Raw genomic sequence first — 25,069 nt, 5'->3', positions numbered from 1 at the left:
TGTATATTACTCTAGCTGTCCTGTTAAATATAATGAGATGTAACTTTTCCCAATTTTACTAGAAAGCTAAAGCCTTTGTAGCTTGTCCAGTTTTTCTTAAATCCCTGTTAGTAGTGTGAGCGAAGCAAATGTAAAGTCTGGGGAATTCACCCTGTTCATCATGCACATGTTGGCATGCGCTCTCAAATGTGAGCTCAGTGCTGAAAATACCAGCTTGTAGGAAACTTGATAAGAGACCCATGATTTCCTTTGCAACCCAAACGCCTTGCAGTTGCTTTTCCAATAATATTCCCGACCTAAGTACCCTGTTTTGCAGATACCCAACGTGTCTATTGTTTCCATTCCAGTGGTGAATCACGGACTAACAATTGTCCACAAAGTTCAGGTAAAACATGTAGGGCTTCATTTCTGAAACTGGTGTAATGTCTGGGCACCACTATCTTGTTAGATGCCTCGGGATGTTTTACCACATTAAAGGCACTATATAAATGCAAGTTGTTATTGTTCTTTGGGTAGGTGGGGTTGAAGACCTGCAAACAATCTTTCCCCTAATGTCATGTAGATTGCATTAGGTTGTACCACAGGGAGGATTCTGCTTTTTATGGGTAGACTAGATGACCATTACTGTGGAATGTTTCCCCGACAGCCAGTATGAAACATGTAAAAAGAAATGCCACGCTGTGAGGAAAAATGATGCATACTCTTGAAAATCTCTAGCCCAGTTACAGTGCATAAATGTGCTGGACTCCCCTCCCCTAACAGCAAACCTCTGGATAGTGAGAGGGACAGAAATAACAGGCTCATATCTTGCTCTTGTCACCAATCTTTCAATGGCCTGGAAACTGGGCAGCCCCACGTGGGCTCTTACAAATCAGAAAAGGGCTCTAAAAATATCAAATTTCGGAAATAGATACTTGGGAGACTTGATACAGGTCCAACTGCATGGGCCCAATGCCAGCATTTAGAAAAAAGGCCTTTCGTGTTTAATATTGGATTAATCAAAGATTTCTCCATATAGTTCAAGTACATTTATAGTCTAAAAATGGTAGGACGATATCAGTTGTACAAAGTAAGACATTAACAGATGTACCAGAGAAGCTGCTTCCATGAAGGCGCATTGTCATCCTGCAAAGGTGTTCTAACCTCCCCTTACTCACCTGACAAACCACGGCATCACCCATGATACAGCAATGGTAACGGCTGGGGGAAATCTTTAACAGAGGAATTCAGCTATCTTGTAAACATAACATCGTGTTGCTGCATTTGTTGCCCTTGTGGTCTTAGTCGTCAAAGGAGGAAGATCTAACACAGCTCAAAATACATTGGAATGCTGGTGATGCCCTTCATAATCATATATTCAGCATTTCAATCTGATAGTCAGCATCTCACAAGAAAAAAAAAATTCTCCCAGGCCCCCACCTCACCCGCCGCCTCAACTGTGGGTCATTCGTATCAGAGGCAGGTATTTACTGCTCCAAGCATGTGTCCAGTAGTGGAGCGGGAAGTTGGAGGGACTCCCGCTGGAGAGTGGGGAGGGCAGGCATGTCGAATTGGGCACTGCCTACCTCATTAATCATGCAGCCAGGAGGATTATGTCACATCGCGTGGTGGGGTGGGCACGAAGTCACGCCCTGCTGTAATGTCCGGGTGCCATATTTAAAAGGCACCTGGACAGCAATATGATTCAGCACGTCGGGAGTCCAGGACATAGAGATGGCTTCCAGAAAGCAGCAAGCACCAGCCCCACGGTTCAGCGATGCCTCCCTGGAGACTCTCCTCCAGGCTGTGGAGGGCAGGAGGGATGTCCTCCTTCCCGGAGACGGGAGCAGGAAGCCCACCCAAATCACCGCATCAGCCTGGGAGGAGGTTGCCATGGTGGTCAATGCCGGAGGGGTGCAGTGCAGGAAACAGGTGAGCGACTTGCTCTGCATCGCCAGGGTAAATGAACCCTCTACTTTCTAAACTTACCTCACCATTTTCTGAATCTGGCATGGGATGTGGGCATCAGTGGCAATGTGCTGCCCATTCCTAAAAGCCCTTCAGAAGGTGCTGGGGTGCTGCCTCATTGCCTCACTGTGGTCCATGTAGTCTGCTGATAGAGGGGCAACTGCGGGTTGCTGACCCAGCCACACTGAGGTCATAGCCATTGTGGGGGTTGGTTGGGGGGGGTGGTTAAGTGATGCGGGGCGGGTGGGTGGGATTTGGAGTAGAGGACAACTTCCAGATGCTGCTGATCCCATGCCTCTGCTGCCCTTATATTTCTAGCTGCTAGGGCTTGCGGGTCTGGAGGGGGCTGCCAAAGTAGCCTTAGGGACTAGCAGCAGTGCATTGTTCAGATAGCACACACACACAGCCGCCAATGGGTCGGTGGTGGAGTCACTGAATGTTGAGGGTGGTGGATGGGGTCTCAATCAAGCAGCCTGCAGAGTCCTAGCTTCCTGAGTGTTGTTGGAGCTACACTTATCCAGGCAAGTGAACAGTATTCACCTTACAGACACGTGTCCACGAGGAGGAAGAGGAGGCAGTGACAGCCAAGGTCCCTGGCGCTTGGAGGACTGCTGGAGAAGAGGCCTCTGTGAAGTCCGAGACAGATGATGAGCCTCTGGGAATGGTCAAAGAGAAAATGCTGGAGTATCAGCGAGAGGCAGGGGAACATCAGGCAGAGGTGTCACAGGCCCTCAACAAAGCGCCACGTGAGACAGAGGAGTGCATCCGCTTGCTATCTGACATAGTGACCCTGACATGTGAGCACATTGTGGTCCACAAGGGGAGGATGGCAGATGCCATGGAGACCCTGGTTCAGCAGAATGCCCAGTTTCTACCGGAGATGTGCTCAGACCTGCGCTCCACCCCTGTGGCCATGGGTAAAATTCTGGAGTGGCTACGCCAGAAGGGGACGAGGCATCTCGACCTCCCTCCAGATGCCCCTTCCCCTCAAGAAATCAGGGAAGGGCCCTCGGGCACCCAAAGGAAGGAGGAGGCTCAGGAGGACACCTCTGGGGCTTCCACCCAGAACATTCCAAGGGTGTCCATGCTTTCTGAGTTGCTCTGACTGTGACCCCCATCAGCTCCTGCCTCTGAGACCACAGAGGGTGCACCTGCCCCAGAGCAGGAGATCCAAAGAAGGCCAGAGCGCTCCAGGCCTCGGCCCCACAGAGGACGCCCGACAAAGTCATCACTGACGAGAGGGCATAGTAGCCAGCAGGCTATCTCCACCTCTGCTGCGGATGTCAGGGAAGCACCTAGATGCAGTGGTAGGGTGAAAAAACTTAGAAGTATTAGGTTCATACTGGTGGCACAGGTGTACAATCATTGTAAATAGTTATTGCACCTTTATAAATATATTAATCATTGCACTTCATAGAAGTCTGCTGGGTTTTTCTTACTGCTGCTTGTGTGATTGGCTGTGTGCAAACCCTCCCTTCTGGGTTTGAGGGGGGTGGGAACACCAATCTGAGTCTATGTCCCTCTGAATCATGCCTGCGCATGGAAGCATCGCTCTTTGCCAAGGCTCATGTGAGCCATATGCGAGAAGCCTCCCACTCGCACTATTGCCCTTCCCTTCACTGACCTCTAGAGCCTATTGAGAAACCTTCAGCTCCACCCAGCCAATGACCCTTCTCCTCACCTAGCACTTTTTCTGTTGGACATTGAGAGTGTCGACACCCTGATCTGCCTTCGCATGAGGATGGGGCGCATCACATTCCAAACTGCCTCCAACAACTTCTACCATCCTCCTGTAACCCACCCCCAAGACCATTGACTCCTGCCCCCCAGTTTTACCTTCACCCTCCCATCTGTTACCCTTGAACCTCCCCCCATCACCCTAGAGCCCATCACTGTCATGCTTCAAATGCCTTCCCTCCCCAATGAGCCCACACCTGTCACAGTTCCCCCGCCCACCCTGATCCTGCCCACTCCCAAGATCTGTGTAAAACTTCTTGTCCACTCCAGTGACCCAGACGAGACCTACACCTGCCACAGATGGACCCTTCACCCTCCCACCCTATCGCATCCCACTGCCCCCCTCACAGTTTCAGTGCACTCCCGCCAGCAGTACCCTCAGTTTGCCCTCCAAGATTGCAGCATTGACAGCATAGACCCCTCCCTCTGAACATTCCCACCGCCCTTCAAGGCTCCCTGTTTTCTCACTACCCCCCCCACCTCAAGGCACCCTGGTTTCCCACCACCCGCCTTTGTCTCCTGAACCTAACCCATCCCTATGTTTTGAGAAAAAGGCAATTTTGCACCAAATAAGTAGCCCTGGCCAAATGGGTAAGATTGAATAGAACTCTTCCAGTCAATTCCACTTTCACGATGTTTAGTTAAGTCAGTAAACTCAGGGAGTTGGTTCTTTTTACTCAACTAAAGCACAGCCTTTGGGGAGAGTAGATCAAAGCATTTCAAATTACAATGGAATTAGTCTGTGTGTGCGGACAGTTGATTTGAATTAGAGAGCGAAAAAGAGGGTGCGTGAAGAATGAGAATATCAATAACAACTTGCATTTATAATGTCTTTTTAATGTCGTTAAACATCCCAAGGAGAATAATCAGTCAAAAAAATTGACACCGAGCCAAAGAAAGAAAGGCAAGGACAGATGACCAAAAGCCTGAAAAGAAGTAGGTTTTAAGGAGCATCTTAAAGGAGGAAAAAGAGGTAGAGAAGCAGAGCACTTCAGGGAGGGAAATATAGATCTTAGGGCCTCGGCAGCTAAAGCCATGGCCCCCATAGCAGTTATTCTGGCTTTCCATAATTCAATGTTTTGCATGCAGTCTGACAGATCAGAGGACCAGGGTGGCAAAGTTCTGGCAGGTTGCTGGGGTAAATTTCTGTTGAAGTTAGTATGTCTCCTGTAAATTGAAAATGCTTCCATCTTTTATGTAATCCTGGAATTAAGTTGAAATGGATACATAATTTGTAGCAGCAAATGTGACTGTCAGCATCAAGATCATCAGGCCACAGGCTACTTTTCCAGAATCCTTTCTTTATAAACCTGATCAAGTGTATGGTGGGACAGCATCTATCTGGAGGTGAAATGAAGATCATTTTGATGCATCTGAAACTTCAGCCTCTTTGCTGAGCTCTTTTCAACTATAGCATTTATTTCAAACAATAATCCCTATCTGACAGATTAAGCAGCACCAGACATAACAGCCCTTGGCTAAGTGAAACAGAACACAGTGGGAAGTGACATATCAGTGAACTTTAATGGTAATTTAATTCATTCAGCCTGGACTGAGTCCTTGGGATCTATAAATGATAGAAACACAGATCATATTGTCTGATATTAAACCAACCTGCCGTTTAGAATGCGGTTGCAGGCTAGAGGACAGTGTGTAATGCTCAGTGCAGCAAGCTGTTGTGTGTAGTTATTGATAGAGTTAAACTATAGCTCATGAATGCTACCCTTGTGGTATTGGGTTATGCAACAGAAGGGGTATTCTAAAATGAAACTCTCGGTGGGAGAAGGGTTGGTTCAGCTGGCCATCAATGGCCAATGTTCCCACAATCCTTTTATGGTGTGGTTTTGACCTTGGCCAAGAGGGACATGCTAAATAGATTCAGGGAGGACGAACTAAAACTAATTTTCTATCTGTTAGGGACATCAGTAGAAAAATCTTTTAATCCCACAGTACTGGCAAAGAGGAAAGAAAGACAAAAGGGCAGTTGAAGATACAACACCCTCGTGTACTTCATGCACATTGCCTTGCAGCATTATTAGTAGAAGCATGCAAATATCTCCTCTGAATGTGGCCATCTGTGTAAAATGGTTAATGGAGAAAATAAATTCAAAAAAGAGGGCAATAAAAGCTTTAAAAACACTTGTTTACAACCATTTAATATATATTTGATGTAAAATGGTTAAATATTCATCAGTTGAGTTGTGTGCACAACACTGCAGTTGGCCCAAGGCCTCTGTTAAGAATTTTCTGTAATTTTCCATTCAAAATTGGGGGCATATGCATCTTTTTAAAATTAAACATATTAACCAGTTATTATTAGGATAATACTTTGTAAACTCATTAGTCGGCTTAAGGTCAAAGCATGTATCCAAGAATTGCCAATGCTCTTTGTTAATTGCAATGAGGTTACTTTAAGGTCACAGCCATTGTACTTCATAGTGCAAAATGGCAGTTCATGCACAATTCCCATGAAAACTTGATCTTATACAGATCTACAATTAGAATTAGCAAATTTAATTTAAATTAAATTTAATTTTAAAATTAGAACTATTAAATTTCTTCCAGTCTTAAGCAGGGATAAACAAGCTCTCTGCTGGAGAACAGCTGTATTTACTAAATTAGGTAGCTAGCTTAATCTGTTCTCTGTACTATAGCAAAGATGACTCAACTGACTCTCAGCTAGTATAAATACAGGGCTCTCAGTAAGACCTGCACAGAGTGAGATTTCACAGAGTGAGCAGCTGAGTTTGGTGAGTGAATGAGTTCAGTGAAGGAGGTGCTCCTTTCTTTTTCTATGTTTTTTAGCCTCCAGTATTTGGTTTTATTTCAGTACAGAGGAAGAAGCTGATTGGTGAGTAACTGGTAAGTTATTCTGCTTATAATAAATAGTTTGTAAAGCTAAGGTATGTCAGGGCAGCTTGGCTGAGTGGAAGGTGCACCCCATGGCATATGGGGAGTCATGGAAGCACCATTTGCCCTGGACAAATGCATCTACAGGAAGTGTTCACTGGTTTCAGATGCTTGAGCTCCAGATTTCGGAACTCGAGCGGTGGCTGGAGTCACTGTTGTGCATCTGCAAGACAGAGAACTACGTGGATAGCATGTTTAGGGATGTGTTCATACCCCAGCTTAGGAGCATGCAGGCAAAGAGGAAATAGATGACCGCCAGGCAGTCTAAGAGAGCCAGGCAGGTAGTGCAGAAATCCCCCGAGTCGATCCTGCTTGCTAATTGGTTTTCCAGTTTGTATACTGGTGAGGGTGATGGTTTCTCAGAGGAGTGCAGCAAGAACCAAGCCTATGGCTGTGCAGGAGGGGAGAAAGAAGAGTGGAATAGTGATTGTGATAGGGGATTCATTAGTTAGGGGAACAAACAAGTGTTTCTGCAGCCATAGATGTAGCTCCAGGATGGTATGTTGCCTCCCTGGTGCCAGGGTCAAGGGTGTCACAGAGCAGTTGGAGGGTATTCTTCTAGGGGAGGATGAACAGCCAGAGTCTGTGGTCCACATTGGTAATAATGATACAGGTAGGAAGAGGGATGAGGTCCTGAAAGCAGATTTTAGGGAGTTAGGAAAGAAATTAAAAAGCAGGACCTCAAAAGCAGTAATCTCAGCTAATGAGCACAGTAGGAATAGGAGGATTAAGTGATTGAACATGTGGCTAGAGAATTGGTGTAGCTGGGAGGGCATCAGATTTCTGAGGCATTGGGACAGTTCTGGGGCAATTGGGACCTGTACAAGATGGACAGGCTGCACCTTAGCAGGACCGGGAGGGAGATTTGCTGGTGCTGTTTGGGAGCATTTAAACTAGGTTGGCAGGGAGATGGGAACCTGAGAGGGAGCTCATATTGGAGGGAAGCAAAACTGGTATCAGGAAGTAGAAAAGTATTAAGTAAAATTAGAAGGCAGACGAAGCAAAGGCTAGCATCAAATAGAATCAGAAAGCGGAATAATGTCAAGACAAAGTTAAGGGCATTCTTTCTGAATGCACACAGCATTCACAACAAGGTAGATGATATGAAGGCATTAATAGAGATAAATGGGTATGATTTAGTTGCCATTATGGAGATGTGGTTCCTGGGTGACTGAGGCTGGGCAATGAATGTTCAATGATATTTGCCATTTAGGAAGGATGGGCAAAAAGGAAAAGAAGCTGGGGTAACGCTGTTATTAAGGGACAAGATCAGTATACTAGTGAAAGAGGATCTTAGATCAAAGGATCAAGATGTAGAATCAGTTTGGATGGAGCTAAGAAACAGCAAGGGCAGCAAACATTGGATGGGAGGTGTTTATAGGCTACCACAGTGTAGTGGTAATGATGGGAACAGTATAAATCAGGAAAGTAGAGCTGCATGTAACATGGGTAATAAAGTAATAATGAGCGATTTCAATTTATATAGATTGGGTAAACCTAATTAGCACTAATGCTATGGAGAATGAATTCCTGGAGTGTTTACAAGATGGGTTTCTGAAGCAGTGCATTGAAGAACTAACTAGGGATCATGCTATTTTAGATTTATTATTATGTAATGAGAAAAGGTTTATTAATAACTTTGTTGTAAAGGAGCCTTTAGGAAAAATTATACATAATATGATAGAATTTTACATTAAGTTTGCAAGTGATGTAGTTTATTCTGAAACTAGGGTCTTAAATCTGAACCAAGAAAATTATGAAGGTATGAGGGGCAAGTTGGCTGTGGTGGATTGGGAAAATACACTAAAAAATTTGGCCGTAGACAAGCAATGGTTAGCATTTAAATAAGTATTAAACTGTAGACAACAAACACACATTCCCCTAAGACACAGAAACCCAACAGGAAAGATGAATCACCTGTAGCTAACAAAAGATTGCATTAGATCAAAGGAAGTGGTTTATGAGATTGCTAGAAAATGTGGTAAACCCGAGGATTGGGAGCAATTTAGAATCCAGCCAGGGAGAACCAAGAAACAGATAAAGGGAAAAGAGAATATGGATGCAAGCTAGTGAGAAACATAAACGTGGACTATAAAAGCATATTTATGTGCGTGAAAAGGAAAGGATTATCAAGGACAAATGTAGGCCCATTACAGGTGGAGGCAGGAGAACTTACAATGAAGAATAGGGAAATGGTGGAGAACCTAAACAATTACTTTGCATCTGTCTTCCGGGAGGAAGATAAAAAATGTCCCAGGAATACTAGGGAACCAAGGACCTTGGGAAAATTAGGAACTGAAAGAAATTAATATTAATAAAGAAGTAGTACTCAAAAATTTAATTGGATTGAAGGTTGAGAAATCCCCTGGACCTGATGAGCTACATCCCAGAGTGTTGAAGGAGGTGGCTGTAGAGATAGTGGATGTATTGGTGGTTACCTTTCAACATTCTATAGATGCTGGAAAGGTTTCTGAGGATTGGGAATTAGGAAATGTAACCCTACTATTTCAGAACGAAGGAGAAAGAAAAGAGAACTTCAGACCTGTTAGCTTGACATCAGTAGTAGGGAAAATGTTAGAATCAATTATGTAGGATGTGGTAACTAGACCCTTGGAAAATAATGATATGATTGAGTAGAGTCGACATGGATTTGTGAAAGGGGAATCGTGTTTGACAAACCTGTTGAAGTTTTTTAAGGATGTTACTTTTAGCATAGATAAAGGAGAACCAGTGGATTTGGTATATTTGGATTTTCGGAAGGCTTTTGATAAGTTCCCAAACAGGATGTTAGTAAGCAAAATTAGAACACATGAGATTGGGAGTAATATACTGACGATGATGGTTAACAGCCAGAAAACAGAGAATAGGAATAAATGGGTGATTCTTGGGATGGCAGGCTGTTACTAATGGGGTACCACATAGATCACTGCTGAACAGCTGTTCAGAATCTATATAAATGATTTGGATGTGGGGACCAAATGTAATATTCCCAAATTTGCTGATGACACAAAACTAGGTGGGAATGTAAATTGTGGGGAGGATGTAAGGATGCTTCAAGGGGATTTGGACAGGCTAAGTGAATGGGTAAGAACATGGCAGATAGAATATAATGTGAATAAATGTGGAGTTATATACTTTGCTGGAAGAAACAGAAAGTCAGAAATTCTTAAATGGTGAGAGGTTGCAAAGCATTGATATCCAAAGGGACCTGGATGTTCTTTTTTGTGTGTCACTAAAAGCTAGCATGCAGGTGCAGCAAGCAATGAGGAAGGCAAATGGTATGTTGGCCTTCACCGCAAGGGGATTTCAGTGCAGGAGTAAGGATGTCTTGCTGCAATTGTATAGAGCCTTGGTGAGACTGCACCTGGAGTATTGTGTACAGTTATGGTCTCCTTACCTAAAGAAGGATATGCTTGCCATAGAGGAAGTGCAACAGACGTTCACCAGACTAATCCCTGGGATGACTGGATTGTCTTATGCGGGGAGATTTGAGGAAATTGGGCCTGTATTTTCTCGAGGTTTCGAAGAATAAGAGGTGATCTCATTGAAACTCTCAAAATTCTTACAGGGCATGACAGGTTAGATTTAGGTAGGGTGTTTCTCCTGGCTGGTGAGTCTAGAACCAGGTGACGCAGTCTCAGAATAAGGGGCAGGCTATGTAAGACCGAGATGAGGAGGAATTTCTTCACTTAGAGGGTGATGAATCTTTGGAATTCTCTACCCCAGAGGGCTGTGGAAGCTCGGTCATTGAGCAGGTTCGAGACGGAAATTGATAGATTTCTGGATACTAATGATGTCAACGGATATGGGGATAGCGCAGGAAAGTGGCATTGAGGTAGATAATCAGCTATGATCTAATTGAATGTTGGAGCAGGCTTGACGGACCGAATGACCTACTGCTGAACCTATGTTCCTAGAATGGAAAAACTAGTCAATCTCCTTCCCTGCTTGCAGCAGATGATGATTTACACATGAAAGTTTGTGTTCTTTAATTCGTCATCTTGAATTAATCTTCTTAATTTTCTCCACAATAATTATTTTATGACACTGTTGATGGTATTTTTATGTTCCATCAGAAAGCGCTGAGTTTATTTGCTGTTGCATGATGAGTGTTCTTGAAGGCTGGGATTCTGTTAAGGCTTTGCAAGATAACAATGGACAAACAGTTTTCTCCACATTTGACAAATAAATCTTTCTGTTCCAAATGGCACAGGAGGCATCAACTAATTTTCATCTATAGTTAACAGCAAAATGTTACCAGGTGGTCTTTTAACAAATATGTCTTTCTGTAAGTGCTTGGCAACATTGCACTGCCTGTTTAGCAGAGTAAATAGAGAAAGCTGGTCTGTGGCGATAGTTCAGCTGCAAGTCAATAAAACAGTTTTATTTGAAGGAACAGTACCATGTTAGTTTTTAGAATAAAGACAGATAATGCTAGAAATATTCAGCAGGTCTGGAAACATCTTTGGAGAGAGAACCAGAGTTAGTGTTTCAGGTCTGTGACCTTACATTCGCCTATCTTAGATGGAAAACCCTACTTCTGGAAAACCCAACTTTACAAAGCTGTTATATCTATAACTGAGAACTTTTCTGCTGCGACAGACCCTAAGGACAGGATGGATGGTCAATCAGCCCCTGTTACCTCCTGCTCCCGGCCATTGGGAATAATTAAATGAAAACGCAGCCATATTCTAAAATAAAAACAGAAAATGCTGGATATACTCAGCAGGTCAGGCAGGATATCTGTAGAGAAACAGAGTTAACTTTTCAGGTCGATGACTTTTTGTTAGAGTTGATTTTCCAGTCAACTTTTCTGGGTGGAAACATTGAACTTTATTCACAAGACAGCGACAGCAGCAGCAGCTACATGTGTGCATCTAACTCCACAACTAAAGAAGAACTTTCGCCTAGAGGTTTCCCCACACTACAAACTGATTGGTTTACACAGATCATGTGATCTTATAACAGAGTTATTCTTAAAGCTACAGTCCTATGCTTATCAAAAGTATAATTGCTACACCCTTCAACAGTGGTATTCGAGTGAGCCAGAGAATTAGCCATTGCTGCTAGCAACCATCTGAGGCTGAAGCAGATTGTTCGTAACCAGGGTTGTATTTGACCTCAAGATGAATTTCCAACTACGTTTTCACGCCATCACCAAGACCACCTAATTCCACCTCCATAACAATCGGCCAACTCTGCCCTGCCTCAGCTCATCTGCTGCTGAGACCCTCACCAATGCCTTTGTTACTTCCCGACTTGACTTCAACGGACTCCTGGGCAGCTTCCCATCTTCCACCCTCCATAAACTTAAACACATTCAAAGCTCTGGTGGCCATGTCATAACCTGCACTTAGTCCCATTCACCCACCACCAGAGTGCTCACTGACCTACGTTGGCTACTGGTCCGGCAACATCTCCAATTTTAAAATTTTCATCCTTGTTTCCGAATCCCTCCATGGCCACGTGCCTGCCTTTCTCTGTAACTTTCTTCAGCCCCCACAACCCTCTGATATGTGCACTCCTCCAATTCTGACTTCTTGCACATCTGCAATTTTTAATCACTCCACCGTTGCCAGCAGCGCTTTCAGCTGCCTGCTCTTCCTTTGCTAAGCCTCTCTGCCTCTGTCTCCTGCTTTGACACTCCTTAAAGCCTACCTTTTTGACCATCCAACTTAATATCTCCTTGTGTGGCTCGGTGCCAAATTTTCTTTGAAAATGCTTCTGTGAATTGGGCCTTGGGACATTTTACTATATTAAGAGCACCGTATAAATGCAAGTAGATGATGTTATATATAGAATGTACATGGAGGTGGCTTTGGTAAAATAACCTACCGCAGCAAAGTTTCTTTCTTTCTCACTTTCCTTCAGTCACCCCACACGTCTCTGTTGTTGTTCGGACATATTTCTGGAAGGGTGTATTTGGTGACACTGCAACTGCAGAGGGCGCACTTCCCGCCCATGTGCCTGTATTAATGATATAGCCCACCTCCTTAATATACTACATACTATATCCTATGCTAATTTCTAATAATAGTCTTTTTCCAATCCCCATTACATTCACTATGTCTAATCACCAAATACATCACCAGCAGTAGCCACTATTCCTGGTGATGTTGCTGTGACCAGAGAGCAGCCGGTCATTTGATTGGTCAGCAGCTCTCAGAGGCAGGACTTCCTCCCCAGATGGGTGGAGGTCTCGCCCTGGGCCACTTAGCTCTTGTCCGAGTGCCAAATGGCTGTGGGGCAACCCACCGGTGCAGGGGTTGTCTAGCCATCGACTTTTTCACTGGTTGGGGGGGCGGGTGTGGGAACTCTGGTAAACCGCAAAATCCTGCCTACTGTATCTCCTGACGCTGATTTGAAGCCAAATGTGCGCATACACACATGCCTCGCATTGCATCCACGCACAGTTTTCCCCACTGGCAGGATATATGATATTATCTGGGCCCTGTCACCATGTCCCAGTGGCTGGGTTGCTACCGCTGGGCCATTCGTGGCCGCTAGTTGTGGTTCTCGGTGTGACTGGGAAGTCATGTTGGCACTGGAGCTGGGCCATTGGCTCCATGGGGAGATCGTGAGCGCCGACTTAATGCCAGGGAGACCAGAGATTGGGGACCTGGGATGCAGGAGTTTGGGGTAGTTTGCTTGCCTTTCCCTCCCTCAGCCCGTCCAGTAGCAGTGGCTCTGGGTTCAGTGTGGGTGGCCCCAGGGTGAGGGTGGCCCGATCACTGTCTCCCAGATCAGTGCTGCGTCTGAACTGTTGCTTTTCAGCCTGTCTGCATTGAGGTCCCAAACAGCATTTAAGCATTTAAGTCCTACGCTTATCAAAACTTTAATTACTACACCCTTCAACAGTGATCTTTAAGGAATATCACGAGGAACAGTGGCTACTACTGGGACTACATCCAATCCTTGGCGGAGATCATCGCTGGAGCTGGATGGAGAGGTTAGCTTGGGGGCATTGGGGTTGGGCAGGGGTGTTTGGCAGGGCCAGGGTAAGAGGCCCTGGCAAGGTGAGGGACAAAGGGTGCGTGGGGGTTGGGCTCGTGGGGTGGCTGAGGCTGTGGGGGAGGGGGAGGGGAAACCTGGTTGGGACCTGTCCTTGGTAGGGTGGGGGGAGGGGGCCGCCTCCAATGAGGTCCGGGGGCCCTGACCACTTTTCTGCCAGGAACCCCAGGAGTGGGACTTGTTGGGTTTCAAACCCGGCTCCCTCCTCCGACCTCCGCAGAAAAAATTGGAGTGGGGCGGGAAGAGACTCTTAAAGTGCCATTAATTGGCCCAAGGGCAGATGGGCTGCCCGCACCTCCCCTGCTGTGGATAAAAATGCGATGGGATCTGGGGTGGGTAGGCGCCAGGAAAGGTGCCCATGGTATCACGTCTAATTTTACACCCTCTGCTTAGCTGCCAACCCGCCCCAGGAGGAGTGTAAAGTTTGGTCCAATGTTTCTGCGATTCTGCCCTGCTAAGAAACAGATGAGTGTGTCTGGGGTGAGACTGGACATTTAAAAATGTCACAGTGTTATAATTGACTTCCAGCTGACACAACTTCCCCTTGTCTTAGAAAAGATGTAAGGTTACTCATAATGAATGACCTTTTACCCTTTTTATATTCAGTTCACCTACAGTTCATGCAAAGTCATTGCTTGCTTAAAGAAAACTCAAATCAGAGCTACCTTCAACCTCGTTCCTTATACAGTAGTGCAATGCATCCATACATTTTCAAAAATAATAAAATATTTCATTAAATAAATAATTTGAAATGTGTTTGATTCCTAAGCCTGATTGTTTGTAGCTACTTTTGGTTTTGGGGAATGTGGTAAAGTGAGGCACCCTGTTTCTTTAAGAGAATGCAAGTGTACTGATCATGTGACAGCACTGATGAATCAGCGCGGCAACTGGGAATTGTAAGTCTAGTTCTGGAGCTTTGAGTGAGCATGTATGACCTGGTGCACTGCCCTACGTCTCAATAAACCTTACATCAGTCTCTCCCTGTTTTTGACTGTAAGCAGCAATTGATGAGAACATAGGAAGACGTGCAGTTAGAGTTCGGTTGGCCAACGAACTCATTTACCCAAGACATAAAAGGGAAGTTCTGGTTTGCCCCACGACAGTGGATGTAACTGCAAATGATAGTGAAAAATCTTCAGATTCTAGGTTCTGCAATGACCACTTCAAGTTTGGGTTGAATGGGTATTTCTAGTTTCTAAATCAAGGTGGCACAGCAAGTTCTTCTGAAATACGTTCAATCTGGAATTCATGGATTTAAAAATGCATTACTTATCTCCCTCCGGGTTTTGGAAGTTGTTTTCTCTTTTGATTATTCACGAGGATGGAAGGATATGCTGTATGAAGCCTTCTGTCTGTGTTGCTGTGGAGCTTCATGGTGTGAAGTGTATGAGAGCAGGACAAGCTCATTTACGCGGGGTTTTTTCTTTGCTCTTTGGGGAAATGCAATGGGAGCTCCATAATTCCAAAAAAATTCCAAAGCTTGGCATGTGGGAAATCACAAGGTTGAGCCCCTGTCTGGGGCACTTGGTTGAAGTGCAATATTTATTCAACCTATCAGGGTTATTTATTCCTTAATAGGCAATCATTGAAATTTGAAATTGTCCAATGAATTTTGTCACACCTGGTAAAACAAACTTTGTTAAAAAGCCTACAAAATCTTAACAGGCTGGACAAAATCACAGTGGGTTGCAAAGGGAGGATATCCTTTTGCATCTCAGAGAACAGACATTTTATACGCATCATTTTGGTTTAAAAAAAAAATGGAATCTTGAAATCATTCTGTGGATCAGTGGTAAAACCATCTGTTGTTGGGGTAATATGGTTCAATCCTGTTGAAGAAGCCAGCAATATAATCTAACACACTGCCATTCTTGAAATAAGTGTAGTTGGTCTATTATTGGCATAGCATCCAGGGTCAAATCCTCTTCCTGCATGCCAGTACAAAGGAGAGGAAATGGTACCTTGGATTTGTGTAATATCTGTCAGAAAGAAGTATAACTGGTTGTTCGTGTTGTTTTCTCATGCTGCAATTTGCATTTTAAATTTAGTTGGACAACGGCTCCACACTTGGAGATGGACTTCAGACATTATATGTATATTTGTCAAAATGCACTCTCTAAACTCAGTCTGAGTATTGAACTATATTAACACACTTGCTTACAGCTAGCAATATTCTCAGAAACTTAATAATCTTCTTTTAAAAATCGCTTTTTTGAATTGTTTCTGTTGTATTTTATGGTTTATCATAATGTGAGTTTAGGATTAAATTTTTATAGTTGTTAGATGTAGCTTTCTTGAAGACCATCAAGAATCTTCTGTCACTTATTTTGTGGTCGTCAACGTGTATGGGGAATAGGATGATTCCTATTCTCCAATTTTCCGATAATGACAAATGTAAGGCTTTCTCTGCACTCAACACAGTATCTGAGGAGTCGAGAATAGTGCTGAACATTGTGCAATCATCAGAGAAAATCCCCACTTCTGACCTTATGATGGGACAAAGATCACTGATGAAGCAGCTGAAGATAGTTGGGTTTACGACACTCTGCTGTGGGTCTACATTATTTGCTTGACAATCAAGTACTTATGGAGGGAAACTTATTTTTACATTTTTATTGTAGTATCAGCTCTAAGCAATTCCAGATCAGAGTATTAGAGAATTTTACAGCCCTACCCCACCGATGGAATTTTCCAGTCCGCCAAAGTCAATGGATTTTTGAACGGCTCGCTGCATTTTATGACCCCGCCCCCCCACTACGATGGGACCACAAAATTCTCTAATACTCTATCTGATCTAGAATTGCTTAGAGTTGATAATACAATAAAAATGTAAAAATAAGTTTCTCTCCATAACAAAAGTACTTGATTGTCAAGCTAATAATGTAGACCCACGGCAGAGTGTCCTAAACCCAACTATTTTCAGCTGCTTCATCAGTGACCTTTCTTCCATCATAAGGTCAGAAGTGGGGATTTTCTCTGATGATTGCACAATATTCAGCACCATTCTCAACTCCTCAGATACCGAGGCAGTCCATGTCCAAATGCAGCAAGACCTGGACGATATCCAGGCTTGGGCTGACAAGTGGCAAGTAACATTCGTGCTGCACAAGTGCCTGACAATGACCATCTCCAACAAGAGAGAATCTAACCATCGTCCCTTGATATTCAATGACATTACTATCGCTGAGTCCCCCACTTTCAACATCCTGGGGCTTACCATTGACCAGAAACTGAACTGGACCAGCCATATAAATAGTGTGGCTACAAGAGCAGGTCAGAGGCTAGAAATCCTGTGGCAAATAACTCACCTCCTGACTCCCCAAAGCCTGTCCACCATCAACAAGGCACAAGTCAGGAGTATGATGGAATACTCTCCACTTGCCTGGATGAGTGCAGCTCCAACAGCATTCAAGAAGCTTGACACCATCCAGGACAAAGCAGCCCACTTGATTGGCACCCCTTCCACAAGCATTCACTCCCTCCACCACCGATGCACAGTGGCAGCAGTGTGTACCGTCTACAAATGCACTGCAGGAACTCACCCAGCCTCTTCAGACAGCACCTTCCAAACCCACAGCTGCTACCATCTAGAAGGACAAGGGCAGCAGATACATGGGAACACCATCACCTGGAAGTTCCCCTCCAAGCCACTCACCATCCCTTCACTGTCGCTGGGTCAAAATCCTGGAATTGCTTCTCTAACAGCACTGTGGGTGTACCTACACCACATGGACTGCAACAGTTCAAGAAGGCAGCTCACCACCATCTTCTCAAGGGCAATTAGGGATGGACAATAAATGCTGGCCTAGCCAGCGAAGGCCACATCCCGTGAATGAAAAAAAAAATTACTTCACATTCACAAGAGGGAAACAAACAATTTGGCCCAAGCAGTCTGAGTTGGTGTTTATCCTCCTCATGTTTAGTCGTTCTAAGCCTTTGTGCCCCATCAATTATTGCATTCCTTTATTCACCTTTCCTTCAGCCACCTATTGAACCTATTCACAAAGGTTGATATGCTCTAGGCTTCAATTTCAAATAAGTGGTGTGTTCCAGAGCTTCACAGCCCTCCATGTAAAAATGTTTCATCTGCTCGCGCTTCTGTATTTCTTATATTTAATCTTATGTCTATGTCCCCTTGTTCTACACTCTTCAAATAGAATGTTTTCATCCCATCATAATTTGAAACATCTCATTTAAATCAACCCCTAATCTTTGTTCTAACAAAAATGGTCTCTTTAGATGCATGTAAAGCATTCAGAGCACTTCTGAGTAATGACGAGGTGCCCTATGAATGCAAGTCTTTCCTTCCTTGAATTCCAAACTCTGCCATTCTTTATACTGCTGAAGACAATAGGTTAGATCCTGGTATTGTGTGAAAATCTAAAACAGCCGATAGGGAGTTGGCAGCCAAAGTAAAAACAAAAATGGGGAGAAATGTAACAGGATTGCTGATTCACTGTGAACTGTTTTACACTGTTGCTCAAAGTCAAGGTCCCTATCCTAATGTGTTTTTTTAAAAAATCACATGAATGTACAAAGTATTAATACAGATTTAAGTGAAGATGGTTATCTTTGCAATGCTTGATGTCTACAGCTTTAGAAATGGAGCCTTGCAAAATTAGTTTAGGGTGAAAAAGAACTCCCATTTAACATAACTTTTCAAAATTCATCACTCTGCATAGCATGCAGTAAGGTCACTGTGAATAATTTACATTTTGCCTTATAATCTCATTGGTAATTGTTGAGGGTTTTTTTTGAGTGAAGTGATAAAAAGGAACACACTTTGTAGAAATGGAACAGATTTTTTTATTTTGATGCATTTGCGTAAACTTCACTGTTGAAATTTTGCCCAAGATACAGGAAACTATGCCTGTGGTATGCACCGTCATTTCTATTATGGGGGAGTTCAGACATCGGGGGGGGGGTGGTTGGGGGGTTTCTGACATCAGGGGTTGGGGGGGAGGTCAGACATCGGGTGGGGGGGGGGGTGTTGAATATCTGGGGGTGTGGGTGGGGTGGGGGCTCGGACATCGGGGGTTGGGGTGGGGAGGGTGTCGGATATCGAAGGTGGGGGGCTTGGGCCTGCGGGTCAGGGATCAAGTTGGTTCAGGTCTGGGGAAATCCCATGGGAAGTCGGCGGGGGAGGGATTGGGGAATACTGTGTGGTGGGGGTAGTCAGTGGGTTGGGGAAGAGTCCCCTCGAGTGTTGGGGGTGTGGGTGGAGTCCCATGGGGGAGGGTGGTGGGGGGTTGGTCTGTGTCTTTACAATAGTTACCCAGAAGAGGTTTTGATTCTTTAACTTTTTCTGAGTAACTATTTGTGTAACACAGCTAGAAGCATCTGAAGTTTGCGATTTAATCACAGTTTTGGATTGTTCCCAGAGCAGTGCAATTGCCCAGAGGAGGTTTGCACTTCTGGGCAATTGCCGTGCAAACCTTTACCTTTGAAGTTCCTAGAAGGGTTCCCCAGCGCATCTTTGGGGTACCCCCCGAAATCTGACAATGTGGAGCTCAGAGGTTACAACCGAATAAATCTACATTTGATTTTTGGCTCCATGGTGCACCTCTATGCATAAGCACTGCAAACAAATTCACATAGACCAAAGTGGTCACTCCCTCTCCATCATTTAGAGAGGTATTGTAAGTTTACTTTTATGCTGTATATCCTAACAATGTCTCCATATTCTGCTCTGAGTTGATTTTTTAAAAAATACAGTCAGGTGTTAATGGCTGTTTGGCAGAGAATTCACTGACTTATTGCCAAAATGTTAATGCAATATTTTCTAATTGCAGAGGAGCATTCTACATGATACAATCCCTGTGGAGACCGATTATAGAAATAAATTCAAACTTCCATTCAATACTGTAATGATCACAAAGCAAGATTTCAAGTTTTAAGACTTTTACTGTAACAAACAAACTAAAAGTAACTCTGACTAAACACGATTTGGGTAGGCAATTTACACTCTGAATTACAAGAAAGATCCCCTCATTTAACTTTTACAATGACAGCTGAGGAAGCTGTTGATAGCAGGCCATCCGATTTGCATTCTACAATGGTGATCACTGCACGTATACAATATTTATATTATACGCTACAGAACCATTCCCTTTGTAATTGATAAAAACTGAGGACAAAATGGTTTTAAAAAAGGGGTTGGATGAACAAAAGAACAATCATGCACTGCTGCCAAAATTAACTCTCTGTATAGATCGCATTGAAATATTTCTGCTCGACAGAATGTAAAAAGCAGCAGCATCAAGTTCTGCTGTTGGTTCTCCTCCTCCACTCCTGAAAGCTAATGTTTTCAAAATTCTTTTTTTTTGGAGATTAGTCTCATTGTGAGATTAGATGCAAAGCCAGAGATGCAATAATTTTCATTTTCTGAAGTGGGGAGGCCAGGATTTCATCCAATATTAATCTTGCTTTCAGCAATTCAACTGAATCTTGTTACACTCCAATTACATTGAAGTGGGTCAAGATTCTTGCTGTGTCATTAGCGGGGCATTCATGGAAGCATTATCTTGTGCATCTCTGGAATGTTCTACTAAACTGTGGCTTTTGGGAGTTTAAACAGAGACTGGCGACAGCAGTATTTGGAAACATGCAATGGCACAGCTGTTACATTGGTACCATCTCTGTATTAGAGAGTTTTTTGGAGGGTTAGTTCTTGGCACACACAGGAACACCTGAAATCAATGCTAGCACATTGATTACTGCTATAGGTTTGTGCTGTGACAGATACTGCAAACCCAGAGAGTGCTGGGCACCTGGAATTCACAGCCTAAATTGGTGGTTGAAGCTGAAACGCTCAACTCATTTAAACGGTACCTGGATCTGCACCTGAAGCGCTGTAACCTGCAAGGCTATGGACCAGGTGCTGGAAAGTGCCATTAAAAATGAACGACAGATACTGCAACAGTAGAGTGAATACTTGCAATGTGACTTACACGTTGAATGTCATATCTTTTTCTAAACATAAAATGGCAGGTTTTACCTTGGTGCAATAGTGCAAAATGGATAATAGTGAATTGGTGGCCCAGTTTACATTTCTTCCGATTTTTAAAAAATTTGCATTGAGTTCAATGGAAGGGAAGTAAAATGAATGGCCACATTGCTGTCTCCTGCCTTACATGACCACAAAGTTACCATCTATTCCTAAGAGACAAAACTGACCAGTACTGTGACGAAAATCACAATTTACCAACTTGGCAAAAATATACTTCACCAGAGAAAAACACTCAATAACTTTATTACATGATTAGACTCTCTTGTCAGAGATTTGCAGGAAGCAAGAATACAGATAAAAATACACATGTTATAAAGGTAATTTACCAAGGAATGCTGCAGCTTTTCAATCAGCAGTATACTTCTATAGTGGTCCTTGATGGTGCTGCATATGCGGAGCCAAGATTGAATAGTGGAAGTAGTGTGTAAGGGATAATAGGATAAGAGGACCAGGTAGCACAGGTACAAGACTTTTAATGAGATATATAGATACCTTGCATACAACATGCACTTTCTATGCATCAAATTACTTACTTCCATTGCTTTCCTGTCATGCTGTTGGACTGTGCTGAACTGTCGTACTTTGTGAAAAAGTACCTACTCATTACAATTGTCCCTGAGTCCTCTCAGTACCACCGCCAAGATAATTGCTTCTGCAGAAATGTCCTCCACAGTCACTCCTGCTTGCAGAATCACACTGGGGAACGCAAGCACTTCAAGTATGAGTACACTTATCACTTAGTGCTGTCTCATACTGCTGCTACCAATCGCACTCACGTTTAACCCAACACTGCCCCAAGCAAACGTCTGAAGCTCAATTCCCAGCCAAGGACTCAAGAACTGGCTTTAAATATGTTTCAAGCACATGTTGGGCCATTATTAAAATAGAAGTTATTCTCTGGCCATGGCTGGGAATACCTTTTCTGAAGGTATATGGGTGAGTTTCCTGATAGCATTTCTCCAGCATTGAGCTGGGAGGCCCATCTTAGTTTTTTAAAGTGCAGTTAGCAATTATTATACAGTAATTGATGAAAGCAATCATTACAGTTTAGAGATGGGAAAATATTAATCAAAACTTATTGCCTTCATTCTTCTTCACCCAAATACTGTAAATTCTGAGATCTTCCCTACATTATCATATCCTAAGTCCTCTCCTTCGCAATCTTTTTGTACTGCAAGTCGGTCTGCATCGTACATCCTGCTGAACTGACACCTCCACCCCACTCCTCAAGGACCTCAGTTCCCCACACAGGATCATACATTAAGCACAAGGAATAGGAGCAGGAGTAGACTATATGGTCCGTTCAGCCTGCTCTGTCATTCAATATGATCGTGGCTGACCTTGGGTTTCAGCTCCATTTTCCTGCACGATCCCCATATCCCTTTATTTCCTGAGAGACCAAAAATCTGCCTATCTCAGCCTTAAACATATTCAACGATGGGACATCCACAGTCCTCTAGTGCAGAGAATTCCAAAGATCCACAACCCTTTGAGTGAAGTAATCTCTCCTCATCTCGGTCCTAAGTGATTGGCCCCTTATCCTGAGACTGTGCCCTATGGATATAGGTATGGATGTAGAATGGAGACAGACTTGCAGTACAAAAAGATTGAGAAGGCGAGGACTTAGGATAATATAATGTAGGGAAGGTATCAGAATTTGCAGTATTTGGGTGAAGAAGAATGAAGGCAATAAGTTTTGATTAATACTTTAGGCTCACTGATCAGAGGAAACAATTTCTCAGTGTCTGCCCTATCAAGCCCCTTCAGAATCTTATACGTTTCAGTGAGATTGCCTCTCATTCTTCTAAACCCCAGAGAATATAAATCCAATCTACTCAGTCTCTCGCCTTAGGACAATCCCCTCAGGGACCAATGTGGTGAACCTTCGCTTTATTGCTTCCAATGCAAGTATATCCTTCCTTAAAAATGGAGACCAAAACTGCAGACAGTATTTAATTCCCAGAGATTTCGATTTAGCGAATTCTCAGTCATAAGCATCAAGGCAAAGCTTTTCCCTACAGAAATAGCAGCTTAAAAAAATTCAGCACAGACACCTCAGGCTGTTTTACAACTGTGAATTAACTTGCCAGAGGAATAGATTATGTTGCAGGAAAAATCTAAAAAAAAGAGAAAAATTAAAAACAGCAAAAAAAATACAAGATTCAATTATTTCGTAAGAGCCATTGATGATATTTTGGGATCAAAATGAATTGTGTTTTTCGCCCCTAGGGTTTATAAAGTGAAGTGAATGTGAAGTAATTTTATAGGATGGATCAGCTACAATGTTAGGTTCAATCACACAATTGTTTCTATAGTGTAGTGGTTATCACGTTAGCCTAACACGTGCAAGGTCCCTGGTTTGAAATCGGGCAGAACTAATATCAAAATTTACTTAATCTAAGTGTGAGGAAAAGTTGCATCATTCCCAAGACCTGCCTCGATCTCTGTCACTCACGCAGTCTCTCTGCCTGTGTCCGTGATACTTGTCCCTCTGTTTTAAGAGGGTGTAGCTCAGTGGTAGAGCATTTGACTGCAGTTGTAAATGTCTCTGGTTCATATCCAGGTGCCTCTTTTCTTCGGCACCGGCCCAGTCTCAGTGCGGCTCCCGACTTGAGGCGCTGCTGTGTTGACCTGAGCTGAGCTTTGAGGGGCCGGGTCAGGGTGGACTCGGTGACTGGGAAGTGAGGCCCAAGGCAAAGTGAAAGGCTGTGCCAAAAGCAGCAGCAGCCAGAGTAGCCGCAGCAAGAGCAGCACCAGCAGCAGCAGCAGCAGCAGCACTTTGCCACCCTGGTCCTGGACCAGGGAGGTAGTAAGGGGATCCCGCTGAAGAACATCAAACTGCTGGCCGGGGTGCCCCTGCTCAGCTGGGTGCTGAGGGCTTCCAAAGGCCCAAATGAGTTTGACAGTGTATGGGTGTCAACCGATCATAAAGAGATTAAGATGGTGGCAAAAATGTTTGGAGCTCAAGTACATCATAGAAGCCCAGAAGTATCAAAAGACACAGCGAGTTCGTTGGACACCATTTTGGAATTCTTGAAAAGGCACAAAGTAATTGACATGGTGGATCATAGACAGTGCACTTCCCCTTGTCTCCAGCCACACCATCTGAACGATGTGGTGAAGTTGATCAAGGAAGAGGGGTACGATTCTGTCTTTTCTTTTGTAAGACACCATCATTTTCGCTGGCAGGAGGTGTCGAAAGGTGAGGGAACAAAGCCTTTAAATCTGAATCCAGCTAAAAAGCCCCGAAAGCAAGAATAGCGTGGAGAACTCTGTGAAAATGGCTCATTCTATTTTGCCACTATGCAGTTAATTAAGACTGGATGGCTCCAGGGTGGTAAAATGACCTGCTATGAGATGGAACCAGAATATAATGTCGACATTGATATAGACATTGACTGGCCAAATGCAGAACAGAGAGTAATGAGCTATGGTTACTTTGGCAAGCCCAGGGAAGTAAAGCTGCTGGTTTGTAACCTGGATAAAGACCTCAAGGAAGGCCCAAGCTCAAGCCGGGAGAGGAAGTTTAATGAGCTTGATGTTCCAGTTCTCAGAACACTAAAGGACACAAATGTTCAGGTGGAATTCACCCCAAAGATTGACTCTTAATACATCAAAACCTGAAGTTGGGGGGGTGGGGTGAGGGGGAATTATCCAGAACAAACTGAACACTGTGGAAGATTTGATGAATAAGTTAAGCATCCCTTGGGAAAATGTAGCTTATTTGGGACAGTGAAGCTGACCTCCAGTGCCTGAAGACAGCTGAAGTTCGCGGTGCTCCTCATGATGCGACATCTCCTGTTCTGGAAGTGACAAACCACATCTGTAAGCACAATGCAGGAACTAGATCTCGAGAGGAATTTTCTGAATATGTGCACTTGCTGGCTAAAAGAAAGAGTGACTGAAGGGAAAAAAAAAAGCACTACATACAAAATAATACAATAATATATAAATATTAATTAATTAAAATATTCTGACACTGAAAAAACATACTACAGGGAAGAGCTGTGTCGAAATCAGAATCGGGTGTAATTGGTTGGACCGAGTGTTAACACAAGAACTAGAATGGGTGCCCCTTTGAGTGAGATCAACAACTGTCAGAAGCCAATTTTTATTGGAAGACAAGAGGAATGTGTGTTGCAGTCACATTTCTGAGGGAATTCCAGCTACTTTCAAAGCTTTCTAAAATCTGAACCATTTGTGTAGTTGTGGGACAGGATCCGAAAAATGTCAGCACTGTTTAGGGTTGAGTTAGGAATGCGATGGCCTGCCTGTTGCAGCTGCAAACATCAGAATAAGTAGAAACAGAAAATTCTAGAAATAGCCAGCAGGTCCGGCAGCGTCTGTGGAGAGGCTGCCAGGGTGAATGGGCGGAATTTTATCGTCCCTCCCACCGGCAGAGTTTTCCAGTCCCGCCAAAGTCGATGCGCTTTTGAACGCCTTGCCGCATTTTAT

The 25,069-nt window shown here is 43.8% G+C and overlaps 1 protein-coding gene and 1 pseudogene across 5 annotated transcripts in view; both read left to right on the top strand.

Annotated features, from left to right (window-relative positions):
• Positions 1 to 25,069, top strand: part of stxbp1a (syntaxin binding protein 1a) — a 133,794-nt gene that overhangs the window by 39,918 nt on the left and 68,807 nt on the right. The window contains exon 2 of one of the 5 annotated variants that reach the window (XM_078550282.1): positions 13,453 to 13,543. The exons of 3 other annotated variants lie outside the window; for them this stretch is intronic. The gene's annotated coding sequence lies outside the window, so the exon portion shown is untranslated. Of the gene's footprint in view, positions 1 to 1,894; positions 1,912 to 13,452; positions 13,544 to 25,069 lie in introns of those variants that run through there. One more of the 5 variants, XM_078550284.1, reaches the window with a different exon arrangement.
• On the top strand, positions 1,714 to 24,519 carry LOC144686086 (N-acylneuraminate cytidylyltransferase A pseudogene; annotated as a pseudogene).

The sequence above is a fragment of the Cetorhinus maximus genome, chromosome 10, assembly GCF_964194155.1.
Source record: "Cetorhinus maximus chromosome 10, sCetMax3.hap1.1, whole genome shotgun sequence".
NCBI classification, from domain to species: Eukaryota; Metazoa; Chordata; class Chondrichthyes; order Lamniformes; family Cetorhinidae; genus Cetorhinus; species Cetorhinus maximus.
The sequence above is the reverse complement of the archived record's forward strand: the minus strand, read 5'-3'. Positions and strand labels throughout refer to the sequence as shown.